We start from the raw sequence: 19,025 nt of genomic DNA on the forward strand, positions 1-19,025 counted from the left end.
CTGTAGCCAATGATGACATAAAAATCAAAGCCAAAGGTCTAGCAATCTCTTCCCTGGCCTCCCAGAGAATCCTAGGATAAATCCCATCAGGTCCCGGGGACTTATCTATTTTCAGCCTGTCCAGAATTGCCAACACCTCTTCCCTACGTACCTCAATGCCATCTAATCTATTAGCCTGGGGCTCAGCATTCTCCTCCACAACATTATCTTTTTCCTGAGTGAATACTGACGAAAAATATTCATTTAGTATCTCGCCTATCTCTTCAGACTCCACACACAACTTCCCATCCCTGTCCTTGACTGGTCCTACTCTTTCCCTAGTCATTCGCTTATTCCTGACATACCTATAGAAAGCTTTTGGGTTTTCCTTGATCCTTCCTGCCAAATACGTCTCATGTCCCCTCCTTGCTTGTCTTAGCTCTCTCTTTAGATCCTTCCTCGCTACCTTGTAACTATCCATCGCCCCAACTGAAACTTCACATCTCATCTTCACATAGGCCTCCTTCTTCCTCTTAACAAGAGATTCCACTTCTTTGGTAAACCACGGTTCCCTTGCTCGGCACCTTCCTCCCTGCCTGACCGGTACATACTTATCAAGAACACGCAGTAGCTGATCCTTGAACAAGCTCCACTTATCCAGTGTGCCCAACACTTGCAGCCTACTTCTCCACCTTATCCCCCCAAGACACGTCTAATGGCATCATAATTGCCCTTCCCCCAGCTATAACTCTTGCCCTGCGGTGTATACTTATCCCTTTCCATCATTAACGTAAACGTCACCGAATTGTGGTCACTGTCCCCAAAATGCTCTCCTACCTCCAAATCCAACACCTGGCCTGGTTCATTACCCAAAACCAAATCCAACGTGGCCTCGCCTCTTGTTGGCCTGTCAACAAACTGTGTCAGGAAACCCTCCTGTACTCACTGTACAAAAAACGACCCATACTCGAACTATATATTTTCCAGTCAATATTTGGAAAGTTAAAGTCTCCCATAATAACTACCCTGTTACTTTCGCTCTTATCCAGGATCATCCTCGCCATCCTTTCCTCTACATCCCTAGAACTATTTGGAGGCCTATAGAAGACTCCCAACAGTGTGACCTCTCCTTTCATGTTTCTAACCTCAGCCCATACTACTTCGGAAGATGAGTCCCCATCTAGCATCCTCTCCGCCACCGTAATACTGTTCTTGACTAGCAGCGCCACACCTCCCCCTCTTTTGCCTCCTTCTCTGAGCTTACTAAAACACCTAAACCCCGGAACCTGCAACATCCATTCCTGTCCCTGCTCTATCCATGTCTCCGAAATGGCCACAGGTACCAACCCATGCTGCCAGTTCCCCTACCTTATTTCGTATACTCCTGGCATTGAAGTAGACACACTTCAAACCACCTACCTGAACACTGGCCCCCTCCTGCGACGTCAAATCTGAGCTCCTGACCTCTATACTCTCATTCTCCCTTACCCTAAAACTACAATCCAGGTTCCTATGCCCCTGCTGCATTAGTTTAACCCCCCCCCCCACCAAAGAGCACTAACAAATCTCCCCCCCCAGGATATTTGTGCCCCTCAGGTTCAGATGTAGACCATCCTGTCTGTAGAGGTCCCACCTTCCCCAGAAAGAGCCCCGGTTATCCAGAAATCTGAATCCCTCCCGCCTGCACCATCCCTGTAGCCACGTGTTTAAATGCTCTCTCTCCCTATTCCTCATCTCACTATCACGTGGCACGGGCAACAACCCAGAGATAACAACTCTGTTTGTTCTAGTTCCGAGCTTCCATCCTAGCTCCCTGAAAGCCTGCCTGACATCCTTGTCCCCTTTCCTACCTATGTCATTAGTGCCAATGTGGACCACGACTTGGGTGTACATTGAGTGTATGTGTATATGTGTATGTGTGTATGTATGTATGTGTGTATGTTTGTATTTGTGTATGTTTGTATGTGAGTATGTATGTGTATGTGTATATGTTTGTATGTGTGTATGTTTGTATGTGTGTATGCTTGAATGTGTGTATTTGTATATGTATATGTGTGTTTGCGTGTATGTGTGTGAGCTTGTATGTGTGTATGTGTATATGTATATGTGTATATGCGTGTATGTGTGTATACTTGTATATGTGTGTATGTGTGTGCTTGTATGTGTGTATGCTTGAATGTGTGTATGTGTATATGTATATGTGTGTATGCGTGTATGTGTGTGTGCTTGTATATGTGTATGTGTATATGTGTACGTGTGTATACTTGTATATGTGTATGTGTATATGTGTATGTGTGTATGTTTGTATTTGTGTATGTTTGTATGTGAGTATGTATGTGTGTGTGTGCTTGTATATGTGTATGTGCTTGTATATGTGTATGTGTGTATACTTGTATATGTGCATGTGTATGCGTGTATGTGTGCGCTTGTATGTGCGTATGCTTGAATGTATGTATGTGTATATGTATATGTGTGTATGCGTGTATGCGTGTGTGCTTGTATATGTGTATGTGTATGTGTATATGTGTACGTGTGTATACGTGTATATGTGTATGTGTGTATGTATGTATGTGTGTATGTTTGTATTTGTGTATGTTTGTATGTGAGTATGTATGTGTGTGTATGTTTGTATGTGTGGGTATGTTTGCATGTCTGTTTGTATATGTGTTTGTTTGTATGTTTGTGTGTATGTTTTTATGTTTGTGTATGTTTGTATGTGTATATTTTTGTGTGTATATTTGTATGTTTGTATGTGTGTATGTTTGCATGTGTGTATGTTTGTATGCATGTGTATGTTTGTATGCATGTGTATGTTTGTGTATTTGTGTGTATGTTTGTATGTGTGTGCGCATGTTTGTCTGTTTGTGTATGTTTGTATGTGTGTATGTTTGTGTGTATATTTGTATGTGTGTATGTTTGTATGTGTGTATGTTTGTATCTATGTGTGTATATTTGTCTATGTGTATGTTTGTATGTGTGTATGTTTGCATGTCACTTCGAAGTGTGCTATGGAGGTCGCAAAATCCGTCCCATTTTTCCAACACCCACAAGAGAAAAGAAATAGCATTCACCACATCTGATAGCAATAATGTACTAACAAGCGAAATTTAAAGTTCCTCATGGTAATATGCATGTTAAATTCTCCTGCGGGAAATGACGCACTCAGGCACCTGAACCGAGCTAAACAGAGCATGACACATGAGGGTGAGGATGCTCATGAACTTACAAGGGACATAAATACTGTATGGGTTGCACATTAGTTGTAATGACTATTCCTCAGGGAAACACAGCATCTGCTGTGGGGGAGGCAATGTTATTGTCACTAGACTGATAAACCAGAGGAATGCCTTTGGGACCCGGAAGATGATAACATTTCAATTTCATAAACGGGCAATTAAAAATAATCTAAAGATTGACGGAAAATCCGTCTGGTTCAGCAAAGCGCTTTCGGGGAAGAAATTGACCATCAATACCTGGTTTGACCGGCACGTGACTCCAGATCCACAGCAATGTCCTGACATTGAAATACAGTAGTTACTTAAATCCTCACACTGCTCAAAAACGAATTATGCTCGTGGATCGTTGATCATTGTATACAAAAGAAACTTAGGGAAGGACTGACCGAGTGAGCATGAGCCAAGAAGGTGATTTCACTCTGTTCACAATTAACGTGTGTCATAAATTTGGATAAGTGGCCTCCTTCCAAATGTATTCATTTATTAGACAACAACATAGTGACCGTACTGGTTATGTGGACTTGCATAAATATGTGAGGCAAGATTTTACAATTCATTATCGCAAGCAACTATTTACGTTGTTCATTTCTCTGTTTCATCAACGCTACTCTAAAGTGCGCTATTTATACCTTTACCTGCACGGTGGCGCAGTGGTTAGCACTGCCATGGTTAGCACCGGCGCCGAGGTCCCAGGTTCGATCCCGGCTCTGGGTCACCGTCCGTGTGGAGTTTGCACATTCTCCCCGTGTCTGCGCGGGTCTCAGCCCCACAACCCAGAAAGATGTGGAGGGAAGGTGGGTTGGCCACGCTAAACTGCCCCTTAATTGACAAGCAATTTGAGTGCTCTACATTATTATTAAAAATTACCTTAAAATGAATCTTTCATGCGGTGTCTTTGAAAATGCGAGACAAGAGCAGTGTTATAGATCACAGAAGGAACCAAGGTAACTTTTCGTCAAATGAATGAAGCACATTCCAAACTAATCGGCGTTGACAGCAACTACAATAACTAATGCTTATCGGTGTGGCAGATCACATATCTTGTTCCACAGTCCTTTTTGTGATGAAATCAGTATTGCTTTGTGGCTCCGAGGCGGTGATCTACCAGCATGCTTCTGGGACGTGGGTGTGTGCAACGACCGACAGGCACTTCGCTTGCGCAGCACTATGATTTGGGGGAATGGGCCTCATAGCGGGCTAGTATTGTGGTGTAAAATCTGTGATAGCGGGCTAATATCGTGGTGTAAAATCTGTGATAGCGGGCTGGTATTGTGCATCTGGAATACAGGGCAATGGATACTCCAGATGGGAGATTGAAACAGAGTCAGGTGGGGTTGTCTTTGAGCCATTGAGAGTTGCAGAGGTATTTCAAGACGATTTCAAGACGACGTACTCAAAACGAAGATTTGACTCCTCCTGGCGAGAATCTGAGTTTTCAATAGATTTTCAAAAGTCTAGTTCTAGTTGCTGAAGCTTCAATGGGATCTGTCCTAGGTTTAGATGCTAAAGCTTCAATGGGATCTGTCCGAGGTTTAGGTGCTGAAGCTTCAATGGGATGTGTCCTGGCTGAAATTTCACTTAATTCGCACTGTGGCGGGTCAATCAGAATTTCCCTATTAATTCACGTCTACATTCTAATTAATCCGGGATATTGTACATCAATACAATTACACTGAATGGCTCCTCTTCCAAAGCTTGTATGGTAAAGATTACGATAGCTACAGTGTGCATTCATAACCAGTGCAATCCTAAAGCTTTATTCTCATCTCAGTGTTTTAGCAAACATTGTCTACTTTCAACAAAAGAGTCCTGATCAGGAAGCAGAAAACATCTGCTCGCAAAGAAATATTAAATATTGGGGCAGCTGCAACATGATACTTTATGGAAGACGAAGCCCCAAACGAATTATTTGAATCAGCAAAATTCGGTGCCATCCAGTTCCTTGTGTTATGGTGTTTGCTTCTATAGTTGGAAAATGACAGATAGATCTGTAAGTCGAAAGCTAGTTAGTTTGGCAGGCAGATAGTGAGGCAGAGGGGGTAGTAGGTAGCTAGCAACGTAAGAAGGAAGATATGTATGGAGGGAAGAAGGAAGATAGGTAGTGAGGTAGATTGAGAGGCTGGTAGGGAGGCAGGCAGGTTGGCAGATAGGCAGACAGGTAAATAGGTTGGAAGGCAGGTAGATAGATATATAGCTCGGTAGGCAGCTAGATAATCAGGCGGGTAAGAAATTAGGAGCATTTGACTGCTAATCCTGAAATATCAGGCATGGACAGAGTTTCCAATGGCGAGAGTAGAGTGGGGATTTAAACGACAGCTGCCAGGGACTGGAAATTGCAACGGTAAGAAAAATCAGTTTGATCCGCACCTGGGAATGCTGGAAGGTGCAAGCCATTGTTGGAAAATTAGAGACTTTTTCCCCCCCTGTATTGGGCGGAACAGACAGGATGGACTATTAATGCAACGTAGCAGGTCTATAGTTCTATGGTACGGTAAACAAAATCCACTAAGTGCGGCCTTGGGCAGAATGTGCAAGGTTGATGAGAAGAGGAAATCTTTAAACCTCTTCGTAAATAGCTAGTCTTTTTTCATTTTTGGTTAACATTTAACTGTAAGCCTTTTTTACCGTTACAATCCCATCCAGGGGTCCAAGTCGAGGGATAAAAGCGATGAACTGGCAACAGCTGAGAGAGTTTCATTAAGGAAACTGGCTTGAAGTGGTCCCTAAGCACAGCTCGTCCCTTTATTCAGGGTAAAGTTAGACACGGCATGTGCGACCAACACGGAGTGTGGATTCGGGCTGATTGTGGATTGAGTGTAAGAGGGAGTTCGTTGGTGACGAGAGGGAAGTCTTCCTTTGCTTTGCTAACTTTTCTACCCGATCGAAATTGGTTTCTACTGTTCTACAAGAGCAGGGATTGAGCTGTTGGTGAGTAGCTGGTGAATAACTGATAACTCACTCAGATTATTGTTCGAAGGTTTCAAATAGTATTAAAGTTTGTGATAAGACTAATAAACATCTAAAACAAAATAAATAATTCAATAAAATAAATAAATAATGAGGAAAAGCTCCCATGTATGGCAGTGCAGGTGATGTGTCGAGGCTGCGGTATGTGGGAGCCCATGGATGTTAGTGTTCTCCAAGGCCAACATATCTACACCACATCTGTACTAAGTGGCTACGGCTTGAAGAACTTCGATGGTCCACAACTGGACACTGGTGGGACAGATATTCTTGCAATCGGCATAACTAGGGAAATAGAGTGATTTATAAACTAAACTAGGTGTGGGGCGTCAGAAAGGTGGTATGTTAGCAGGCATAGTAATAGAAAGGGCTGCATTAAAAGGCAACTATTTTAGTAATGATGCGCAGAGAGTGACAGGAAGGGACGGATGAACAACCTTGAAAAACAACATCAACAAAGAGGGTCAAAGGGGCATACATTTTGAAATTAATGAAGAATTACTGAAATGGACCATTATTCAGCCCAAATTAATTGAATGTATGGCACACGTTGAGGTTAATATGTATAATCTGCTACCCTTACAGAGACCAGGGTGTAAGGAGATCAAAGCCGGTATCTAAATATCCTAAGATATGTTAAGTTCCATAAGGTCGACTTCCGGTTGCGGCTATGCGGAGCTAAGTCGCACATTCGGCAGCTCCCGCAAAAAACGGACTTTTGGGCTCTTTTCAGGGCCCCAACGGCATTTTTCCGACGTTTCCCGCTGTGGGAAGGAGTACAATAGTTCCCCGACAGTGTATGGCTTTTACCAGGAGCGGGGCGACTAAAAAGGTGGTGGTGGACCCGAAGAAGGTACGAGGGAATAAGAACAAAATGGCGGCGGGCGGAGACCAGGCAGCGTGGAGGCAGTGGGCGGAGGAGCAGCAGGAGGGTATCCAGCGCTGCTTCAGAGAGATTAAAACGGACCTGCTAGAGCCGATGAAGGCTTCTATTGATAAGCTGCTGGAGACACAGACGGCCAAGAGGTGGTGATCCGCGAGGCTCGACAAAAGATCTCCGACAACGAGGACGAGATCTTAGGCCTAGCGGTAAAGGTGGAGGCGCACGAGGTGCTCCACAAGAAATGGCAGGAGCGGTTCGAGGAGATGGAGAATCGGTCGAGGCGGAAGAACTTCCGGATTCTGGGCCTCCCGGAAGGGCTGGAGGGGCCGGACATGGGGGACTATGTGGTCAGCATGTTGAACTCGCTGATGGGAGCGGGGTCCTTCCAGGGGCCCCTGGAGCTGGAAGGGGCCCATAGAGTATTGGCGAGGATGCCCAAGACTAACGAGCCGCCGCGGGCGGTGCTGGTGAGATTCCATCGGTTCGCTGATCGGGAGTGCGTGCTCAGGTGGGCCAAGAAGGAGAGGAGCAGCAGGTGGGAGAACACGGAGGTTCGGATATACCAGGACTGGAGTGCGGAGGTGGCGAAGAGGAGGGCCGGGTACAATCGAGCGAAGGCGGTGCTGCACAGGAAGGGGGTGAAGTTTGGCATGCTGCAGCCGGCGCGACTGTGGGTCACCTACAAGGACCGGCACCATTATTTTGAGTCTCCGGAGGAGGCGTGGGCCTTTGTTCAGGCCGAGAAGCTGGACACAGATTGAGGGTTGGGATGGGCGTTTGGGGATTGCGGTTGATATGTTACTTTTTGAAGGGGGTCCTTTGCTCTTGTTTTTTTCTTTCTGGTTTGGTGAGGGTGGTTAGGGCGGGTTGGGCACTGTTTTGGTTGGGTTGGTCGGGGGGGGGGGGGGGGCTCTTGGAGGGGGGTAAGCAAATGGAACAGCGATGGATGGCCGGCAGTGTGATGGGGCCCCGCGTAGGAGGGGGAGGCCCGAGTCAGGGGTGAGGGGACCGGGCCTGTAAAAGGAGCTGCATCAGAGGTAGCAGGGCCGGGTAGGTGGTAAGCGCGGGCTTTTTCCCGTGCTGAAGACCGGAGAGGGCGGGGCCAGGGTGGGGAAGCGAGGGTTGTTACCCGCGCTTGGGATGGGAGGTGGAGAGCCTGCAGATGGGGAATGGAAGAGGAGGGTGTGTCACACAATGGGAGGAGTCGAAGGAGAGGCAGGAGTGGCCGGGGACAGCAGGAGTCAGCTGACTTGCAGAAGTGCAATGGGGGGAGTAAACCAGCTAGGAGGGGTTCTATCCGGGGGGTGGGGATTGGGGGGGGGGGTGGGGCGGGGGGAGGTGGGGGGGGGGGGAATCGAGTTGCTGCTGCTATAGTCAAGGGGGAGCTGGAGCGAGTGGGGGGGGATCGAGACGGGGGTCTGCCGCCATGGGGATTGGGCCGTGCGTGAGGTGCGGGTGCGTGGCTGGCCGAGGGGTCATGGCTAGTCAGTGGGGGAGGGGGCGGGTAGCCCCCTGATCCGGCTGATAACCTGGAATGTAAGGGGACTGAACGGGCCGGTTAAGCGGGCCCGCGTGTTCGCGTGTTCGTGCACCTGAAGGGGCTGAAGGCAGATGTGGTCATGCTCCAGGAGACACACCTGAAGGTGGCAGACCAGGTAAGACTGAGGAAAGGGTGGGTAGGTCAGGTGTTTCATTCGGGGCTGGATGCCAAAAATCGAGGGGTGGCGATCTTGGTGGGAAAGAAGGTGTTATTCGAGGCGTCGAGCATTGTGGCAGACAATGGCGGTAGGTACGTCATGGTTAGTGGTAAGTTGCAGGGAGAGAGGGTGGTCCTGGTCAATGTGTATACCCCGAACTGGGACGATGCGGGTTTTATGCTGCGCATGTTGGGTTGGAGCCCAGATATGGAAGTGGGGTGCCTGATATTGGAGGGGGACTTTAACACGGTGTTGGATCCGCCACTGGATCGCTCCAGGTCTAGGATGGGTAGGAAGTCGGCGGCGGCTAAGGTGCTGAGGGGGTTTATGGACCAGATGGGAGGGGTGGACCCTTGGAGATTTGCAAGGCCGGGGGCTAGGGAATTATCATTCTTCTCACATGTCCATCAGGCTTATTCCCGGATCCACTTTGTTATTTTGAGTAGGGCGCCGATAGCGAGAGTAGAGGATGCTGAGTACTCGGCAATAGCCATTTTGGATCACGCCCTGCATTGGGTGGACTTAGAGCTGGGGGAGGAGAAGGACCAGCGCCCGTTGTGGCGTTTGGAGGTGGGGCTGTTGGCGGACGAGGAGGTGAGTGAGCGGATCCAAGGAAGCATAGAGAGGTACCTGGAGGCCAACGATAACGGGGAGGTCCGAGTGGGGATGGTATGGGAGGCGCTAAGGCGGTGGTTAGGGGAGAGCTGATCTCCATTAGGGCCCACAAGGAGAGGAGGGAGCAGAGGGAGAGGCTGGTGGGGGAGATGGTGAGGGTAGACAGGAGGTACGCGGAGGTGCCGGAGGAGGGACTGTTGAGGAAGAGGCGCAGCCTCCAGGCCGAATTCGACCTGATGACCACCAGGAAGGCGGAGGTGCAGTAGAGGAAGGCCCAGGGGGCAATTTATGAGTATGGGGAAAAGGCAAGCCGGATGCTGGCGCATCAGCTTCGGAAGCGGGACGCAGCTAGGGAGATTGGGGGAGTTAAGGACAGGGGAGGGAGTGTGGTGCGGAGTGGGGTTGGCATCAATGGGGTCTTCAGGGACTTTTATGAGGAATTGTATCGGTCCAAGCCCCTACTGGAGGAGGGAGGGATGGGCCGCTTCCTGGGCCAATTGAGGTTTCCGAAGGTGGAGGAGGGACTGGTGGCGGGATTGGGGGCCCTGATTGGGCTGGAGGAGCTGATCAAAGGGATAGGAAGCATACAGGCGGGGAAGGCAACGGGGCCGGACGATTTCCCGGTCGAATTCTATATAAAATATATGGACCTGTTGGGCCCGCTGTTAGTTAGGACCTTTAATGAGGCAAGGGAGGGGGGTCTTTGCCGCCGCTGATGTCCCGGGCACTGATCTCCTTGATCCTGAAGCGGGACAAGGATCCCCTGCAGTGTGTGTCTTACAGGCCGATTTTGTTGCTAAACGTAGATGCCAAGGTGCTGGCGAAGGTCTTAATCACGAGGATTGAGGATTGTGTGCCGTAGGTCATCCACGAAGACCAGACGGGGTTCGTGAAAGAGAGGCAGTTGAACGCGAATGTGCGGAGGCTTTTGAACATTATCATGATGCCGGCGAGGGAGGGGGAGGAGGAGATAATGGTGGCGATGGACGCTGAGAAGGCCTTCCATAGGGTAGAGTGGGGGTACCTGTGGGAGGTGCTGAAGAGGTTTGGGTTTGGGGAGGGGTTTATCAGGTGGGTCAGGCTGTTGTATGAGCTCCCGATGGCGAGTGTGGCCACGAACAGGAGGAGGTCTGAGTACTTTCGGTTGCACCGAGGGATGAGACAGGGGTGTCCCCTGTCCCCCCTGCTCTTTGCACTGGCGATTGAACCCCGGGATATGGCACTGAGGGAGTCGAGGAACTGGAGGGGGTTGGTGCGGGGTGGGGAGGAGCATATGGTCTCGCTCTATGTGGATGACCTGCCGCTATATGTGGCGGACCCGGTGGGGGGAATGCCGGAGGTAATGAGGATCCTCAGGGAATTTGGGGACTTTTCAGGGTACAAGCTCAATAGGGGGAACAGCGAGCTGTTCGTGGTTCACCCAGGGGACCAGGAGAGGGGGATTGGCGAGCTCCCACTAAAAAGGGTGGAGAGGAGCTTCAGGTATTTGGGGGTCCAGGTGGCCAGGAGCTGGGGGGCCATGCATAGGCTGAATTTCACGAGGCTGGTGGAGCAAATGGAGGAGGAGTTCAAGAGGTGGGACGCGTTGCCGCTGTCCTTGGCGGGTAGGGTGTAGTCAGTCAAAATGACGGTGCTCCCAAGTTTTTGTTCCTGGTCCAGTGCCTCCCCGTGTTTATCCCGAAGGCCTTTTTCAGGCGGGTCAACAGGAGCATAATGGGGTTTGTGTGGGCGCGAGGGACTCCGAGGGTGAGAAGGGTATTCCTGGAGCGGAGTAGAGATAGGGGGGCTGGCGCTGCCCAACCTGTGTGGGTACTACTGGGCCGCCAATGAGACGATGATGCTCAAGTGGGTGATGGAGGGGGAGGGGGCTGCATGGAAGAAGCTGGAGACGGCGTCCTGTGTGGGTACGAGTCTGGGGGCGCTGGCAACGGCGCCGCTGCCGTTCCCTCCAAGGAGGTATACCACTAGCCCGGTAGTGGCTGCTGCCCTCAAAGTCTGGGGGCAGTGGAGGCGGCACAGGGGGGGAAGTTGGGGCCTTGGTGTGGTCCCCAATACGGCCTGGGTGAGTTGGAGGAGAAGTATGGGCTCCCCCCCCCCCCCCCCCCCGGGAGCACCTTCAGGTACTTACAGGTAAGGGCGTTTGCCAGGCGGCAGGTGGTGGAATTCCCACGGCTACTGCCACGCACAGTACAGGACAGGGTGCTCTCAGGGGGGTGGGTGGGAGTGGGGTAGATCTCGGAAACTTACCAGGTGATGCAGGAGGAGGAGGAGGCCTCGGTGGTGGAGGTGAAAGGTAAGTGGGAGGAGTTGGGAGAGGAGATCGAGGAAGGGATGTGGGCAGATGCCTGAGGGAGGGTGAACTCTTCATCTTCATGTGCGAGGCTCAGCCTCATACAGTTTAAGGTGCTGCACAGGGCACACATGACCGGGACAAGGATGACCCGGTTTTTTGGGTGTGAGGACAGGTGTGTTAGGTGATCAGGGAGCCCAGCAAACCACACCCATATGTTCTGGGCATGCCCAGCGCTGGAAGAATTTTGGAAGGGCGTAGCGAGGACAGTGTCGAGGGTGGTAGGATCCAGGGTCAAACCGGGCTGGGGGCTCGCAATATTTGGGGTGGGTGACAGAGGAGCCGGGAGTGCAGGAGGCCAAAGAGGCCGGAATTCTGGCCTTTGCGTCCCTGGTAGCCCGGCGGGGGATTCTTCTTCAGTAGAAGGACGCGAGGCCCCCAAGTGTGGAATCCAAGATCAATGATAGGGCGGGGTTTATTAAGTTGGAGAGGGTGAAATTCGCCTTGAGAGGGTCGGTACAAGGGTTCTTCAGGCAGTGGCAACCGTTCTTAGACTTGCTGGCAGAACGGTAGACATTGGTCAATGGCAGCAGCAACCGTGGGGGGCGGGGGGGTTACTTTATTTTTGTTTATTTACACTGGGGGATCTGAGGGGGTGTATATATTTGCTATGTTGGCTTTGTGTTAAGTCGGGGTGTTAATTTATTATTTTTGTACAGGGGAGAGGGGGGGGTTTAACTGTGTTTTGTATTTAACCCTGTTGGGTTCCTTTTTCATTTTGTTATTGATGTTCTGTGAAAACCTTAATAAAAATTATTTTATTTTAATTTTAAAAAAGTTCCATAAGGTCAGGCAAGAATGCAAGTGTCTTGGGATAGCTTAGCTAATACATAATGCAATGAGTAAGATAACAAGAAATGATCTTGAATCGAAAGATGCATAATCCATGTGGGTGGAGGTCAGCAATAACACGAAAACATGAAGAGATGTCTCAGCGTTATCTATAGAAACCCTCACAGAATCTATACTGTAGGATTGAGAGTACATCAGGAGAGAATGAAAGCGTGTAAAAAAGTACCACATTAATTATGGTGACGTTCATCTTCATGCAAATTGGGAAAACCGAAGGCCAGACGAAGCAATGAAGAATAATTCAGAAAGTGTATTCAGGTCAGTTAGCTGAAGAAAAATGTTGTCCATCCAACCAGGGGCTAGGCTATTTTCAATCTGGTAATGTTTAATGAACAATCTCAGAGTAAAAAACCCCAGAGGAAATAGTGACCATAACACGTAGAAATTCAGCACTAATTATGAGAGTGAGAAACGTGAGTCAGAAACAATTGTGCCAATATTAAATAAGGGCAATAACAAAGGAATAGGTGGAGAGTTGGTTGGAGTGGATTTGAAAAAGAGTTTAGCTGACATATATGGTTGATCAGTAATCACATCATTTGTGCAAATAGTTAATAACTCACAACATATCAACCATGCTGAACCAAGGAAGTTAAGGATAGTGTGCAATTTGAAAAAAAGGGTAAAATATGGCAAAGATCAGTGGTCAGCCGGAGCATTCGGAATTTCACAAAACAAACAAAAGATGGCAATAAACGAGTCGAGTGGAGAAGATAAACTATGCTGATCAATTAGCAAGTTATATAGAATGGACACTAAAACGAAGGCAGACACGGAAGTAAACATTGGCCCCGTGGAGAATGTGTCGGGAGAAATAGAAATGTGAAATCAGGAAATTGTACATGAGTTAAATAAAGATTTTAATATCAGTCGTCATGGGTGAAAGCAACAATGATGGCGCGGGGGGGGGAAGGGGGGAGGAGGACATACATTTAATAACGATCACTGGAGAAAAATACTTGGAAAATAATGGGTCTGAAGGCCGATAGACCCCTGGACCTGATGGGGTCCATCCTGGGAAATGAAACGAAGGAGCTACAGAGATAGTGGATGCACTGGAATTATAAAATTGTGGAAAATCCTTGATTGTAAAGCTGCCACTGTAACACTCTTGTCCAGAAATGGAGGGAGGTAGAAAAATACAGGTAACTATAGGATAGTTAGCTTACCACCTGTCATCAGGAAAATGTCGGAATACATTACACATGGCATAACAGTAGACAATTTCAAAATGTATAATGTAATCAAAGAGAGTCAGCAGAGTTTCATCGAGTGGAAGTCATGTCTGATCATTGTCATTACAATGACTTGATGTGGTAACGAGCAGGTTAGATAAAGGAGTTATTATACATTTGCATTTCAATAAAGTGTTTGATAAGGTTCCGCAGAACAGGCCACTTAATAAGTCGTCCATGGTAATGGGGTAGTATATTTGCATGGATAGACGAGTCACTAACTAAAAGAAATCAAAGATTTGATACCTGGGACATTTTCAGGATGGCAACTTATATTATATGGATGCTACAGGGATCAATGCTGGGGCCACAATTATTTACAATATATATCAGTGCCTTGGATGACGGAAGTGAAGGTTCTACCGCCAAATTTGCGGATGACTCAAAAATAGGTGAGAAGGCAAGTGTTGAGGATAGCAGAGAAATGTAGACAGATTAAGTGAGTCGAAAACGCTTGGCAAATGGAATATTACTTTTTTAATAAATTTCGAATACCCAATTCATTTTTTCTAATTAAGGGGCAATTTAGCGTGGCCAATCACATACCCTTCACATCTTTGGGTTGTGAGGGTGAAACCCACGCAAACACGGGAAGAATGTGCAAACTCCACACGGACAGTGACCCAGAGCCGGGGTCGAACTGGGACCTCGGCGACCTGAGGCTGCAGTGCTAACCCACTGCGCCACCGTGCTGCCTGGCAAATGGAATATTATGGAGGAAAAACGTAACTTGTGCACTTTGGTAGGAAAGATAAATTGATTATTATCTAAATGGAGAAAAGCTGCAGGAAACTGCAGAATCGAAGATCTCCTGCATTAACCGCAAACAAGATAGCATGCCAGCTCAGCAGGTTATAAAGACGGTAAATTACATTTCGGGGTGTATTTTAAAGGAAAAACCTATCGTTAGGTTTTACTAAATCTATAAAAAGCATAAGTGAGGCAACACCTGATGTTTTCTCAACAGGTTTGATCCCCTGGTGTAAGGACCGATGCACTTACATAGGAGGCAATCCACGGAGGTTTCAGCAGATTGATTCCGGTTAGAGACGGACTTTCTTATTGGGAGAGGTTGAATCGGATGGTCTGTACTCATTGGACTTTACAGGAATGAGAGACGAGCTTAGTGTGACATACATGATTCTCAGGGTGGATATTTAGAGGTTGTTTCCCATTGTGGGAGAGTGGAGGTACAGAGGGCGGATCTTCCAGCAAGATGAGGTGCATTTAAGACCGAGAGGATGACTTAATTCTAAGCGGGTAGTGAATTTGTGGAATTGTTGACCGCAAAGGAACATAGAGGTGAGTTGTTAAGTATGTTCAAGGCTGAGACAGACATATTTAAATCGGAAAGGGAATGAAGTGTTATGTGAATACGGTGGGTAATTAATGTTGAAGATTATTAGATCAGATCAGTCGTTGAACGGTGGAGCAGATTCAAAGAATAAAGATCAATACAGCACAGGAACAGGCCCTTCGGCCCTCCCAGCCTGTACCGGTCATGATATCAACCTTGACCAAACCCTCAGCACTTCCTTGTGCCGTGTCCCTCGATACCCGTCCTATCCATGTGTTTGTCGAGATGCCTTTTGAACACCGTTAATGTATCTGCTTCCACAACCTCCCCTGGCAACGCGTTCCAGGCACTCACCACCCTCTGTGTAAAAAACCTATGCCCCCTGGTGACTGACCCCTCCACCCTGGGAAAGAGTGTCTGCCCATCCACTCTATCCATGCCCCTCATAATCTTGTACACCTCCATCAGGTCACCCCTCAACCTCCGTTTTTCGAATATCCTACACCTGCTACGACGTCGTATGGTCTTAAACCAAATTCGGTTCTGTATCTTATTGGTTATTAGAGGAATCCCAGCACCCTCACCGTGTGTGCTGTAAAAACATCTGTTTATCTTGTTAATGACAGTCGACCTGCTGCTGAAGTTATTTTAATACGTGAGGCTCAAAATCAATTAAAATTTGACAGCTAATCGCTATTTGTACCCTTGCCACGTGAATTAGTGCAATCTGCATTCGGAATTTCATCTGAAGCAATATTTGTAGAATAGGAAGATAGGTATCAGGTGCAATTTTTGTTTGGAGCTGGAAAAACGTGAACACATCAGAAAAATTCGGTGCACTCCACACAATTTCACCCGAGGAAGTTAGAGTCAATGTTTGAGGTAAGGAATAATGAAATGGACTTTAATGTGTCAAGTAGCACAATTCTGAATATTTGTTATTCATAGAATCATAGAATTTAGAATCATAGAATTTACAGTGCACAAGGAGGACATTCGGCCCATCGAATCTGCATCGGCCCTTGGAAAGAGCACCCGACCCAAGCCCACGCCTCCACCCAATCCCCATCACCCAGTAACCCGACCCAACACTAAGGTCAAGTTTGGACACTAAGGGCAATTTAGCATGGCCAATCCACCTAACCCGCACATCTTTGGACTGTGGGAGGAAACCGGAGCACCCGGAGGAAACCCACGCACACACGGGGAGGACGTGCAGACTCCGCACAGACAGTGACCCAAGCCGGGAATGCTGAATCTAATGGTAGCGTTATTTGAGCATATTTCATAAATAACATAAACTGCTTGCAGCAACAATAAAAAAGGTAAAAAACTAAAATTCAAAACCTACCAAACTAATGACAACGCGGACAGGTTAAATTCACAATCCGATAACGGTGTGTCTCAATAGAAGGATAATGATGCAAGCAGATACTTCTGTCGCAGATCTTCCTGTCACTTCTAACATTAACTGCACTTTGTTTAAGCGGTCTTGGACGCTTGTTAAAGATATTATTTTTTAAGCAAGCAACTAACCATGCACTTTTTAAAGAATGAATCGCACGGTTCAATCTCGGATGCTTACCAATGATGAGAAGCGGGAAACAGGGAATCGCCAGGAACAGAGGATTGACAGATGTTCCAAAGCGAGCCAGCTTCTGCAACTGATTTGGAGAACTGAGAGATTGAAGCCACAGAGCTGGTGGCGCACATGCGCACTCGGTGTTTCCTATTTTACCGCTGCTGTGTTAACACCGAGTCACAGTTTGGCTACACACGGCGCAAGTTTAATAGATTTGCATTTGTAGATTAGCTAATTGCGTGAAGGCATGCCAAACATAATTGAAAAAAATGCATGCAATTTACCCGAATTGGTATTTGAGCGGACCATTCCTTTGTTGCCACTTTCCCTGTATCAGTGAAATTGAGGGAGCTCAGGCCACGAACAGGAAATAATCCCCAATAATCGAATGCGGCACCAGGGGGCGAAATTTTATCGAACAGCTGTTAAAAATCTTCTAGTTAGTAATGCCCCTGGCCTTCACTAATCCTGGTACAATCCGCATGAGCACAGAGGATGCGGGATAGCAGATGTGAAGCAGCAGTAACAAAGAATTCTTGGCGCTAATACTCGCCTGGCAAATTCGTTTTGCTTATTTTCTTTAATATTTCCTGGTTTTGAACATACGGCAAACCTCGGGGCTCAGTTTTCCTGAAACTTTTTTCAAACAATATCGTTCATTCTGCATCGCTTCAGTCCAAAAATCTTCCAGTTCAAACTTCCATGTGGAAAATTTGTCTTCAGTTTGATCTCCCGAATGTAAACCCTCAAAATAAATCAAAAGTATTGCTTCGAATAAATGGGCCTGAGGTCTTCCATACGTTTATTATTTTAACATTTTTGGATCAGATGGCGTGTTTACTTAAAGCCATGGCCTTTGCAAAAGCTAAATTGCAGAGCGGCGCAGGCGCAGTAATTTATGGGATGTGTCAGGCGCAACAATGTTGTTTCGGGTGAATGTTGTGAGTAACATGATTCTGATCGACACAATGACAGCTGAATGGATGGGTTAAACATACAGAGACACGTTAAAGTAGGAAACCTGGGAGCACAGTGAGATATGTACCGTGGTTAACTTATCTCTCACCACTTCCCTATAAAAACGTTAAGTCCGATCACAGTTTTGCTAAGCTTCCTGCTATCATGAAATTCTCTGAAAAGCGAAACAGCAGACTTGTCATGAATCATTCTCCCGATGAAATCCTGTGCTCAGTGCGACTCAACATACCTGGTGATTCACATAGTGTCAGCACCCGCTGGTATCACGGTCACAGTCTATTTTTGTTTGCATTACACACGTTTATATGCTTAACTCTCATATTAATGTTGTATTTGTCCCCCCATATCTGGATTGACACGAATACACCCCTCTACTGGACCTGAATTATTATCTGAACAATATTGGCCTGCAGTTTCCCCGCACATTATCCCTGGACAATTTGGAGTCACTTTACCAGGAGGCGTGCTAGTAGCTGGGGGATTCTAACTGAATTATTTATTTCATGAGGCAATACATTAAAAACAAGCAGGAATGTTTGTTTGTCTTCAGGCTGATGATGCAAAAAATAATTAACTTCCGGGAATAAACAATATCTAAGCGCCTGCCCTGCAAATCAAGATGGTCACCACTCATTTTCCCAAACTGGAATGAGTATTGGCCCGCACTGCTCAATTTCCCCCCATAGGTAAATCCCTCCAAACCCGGGAACAACTTGGTGAACATTCTTTCAACTGTCTCAAATGACAGTATGTCTTCCCTCAGGTAAGGGGACCGAAACTATTCACACTGTTCAAGGGTGCGGGGTATCTAGGGACTTCATTGGTCCAGAAACATTGCCCTATTTTTGTGCTCCATTCCTTTTGAAATTAAGGCCAACGTTTCATTATCCATCCTCATTACCTCCTGAGATTGCACGCTGCCGTTATGTAATGTATGCGCGAGCAGCTCGCTCTTTTCGTCACTGTTCTGCTTTATAGAACATAGAAAAATACAGCACAGAACAGGCCCTTCGGCCCACGATGTTGTGCCGAACCTTTGTCCTAGATTAATCATAGATTATCATTGAATTTACAGTGCAGAAGGAGGCCATTCGGCCCATTGATTCTGCACCGGCTCTTGGAAGGAGCACCCTACCCAAGGTCAACACCTCCACCCAACACTAAGGGCAATTTTGGACACTAAGGGCAATTTATCATGGCCAATCCGCCTAACCTGCACATCTTTGGATGTGGGAGGAAACCGGAGCACCCGGAGGAAACTCATGCACACACGGGGAGAACGTGCAGACTCCACACAAACAGTGACCCAAGCCGGAATCGAACCTGGGACCCTGGAGCTGTGTACCAACTGTGCTAA

General features: G+C 47.4%; 1 protein-coding gene across 1 annotated transcript in view; it reads right to left on the reverse strand.

Annotated features, from left to right (window-relative positions):
• Nucleotides 1-16,756, reverse strand: part of LOC140395978 (uncharacterized) — a 63,382-nt gene extending 46,626 nt beyond the window's left edge. Inside the window, exon 1 of the mRNA XM_072484005.1 lies at nt 16,694-16,756. The gene's annotated coding sequence lies outside the window, so the exon portion shown is untranslated. The remainder of the gene's footprint in view (nt 1-16,693) is intronic.
• Nucleotides 16,757-19,025: the final 2,269 nt, after the last annotated feature.

The sequence above is a fragment of the Scyliorhinus torazame genome, chromosome 19 (genome assembly GCF_047496885.1).
Source record: "Scyliorhinus torazame isolate Kashiwa2021f chromosome 19, sScyTor2.1, whole genome shotgun sequence".
NCBI classification, from domain to species: Eukaryota; Metazoa; Chordata; class Chondrichthyes; order Carcharhiniformes; family Scyliorhinidae; genus Scyliorhinus; species Scyliorhinus torazame.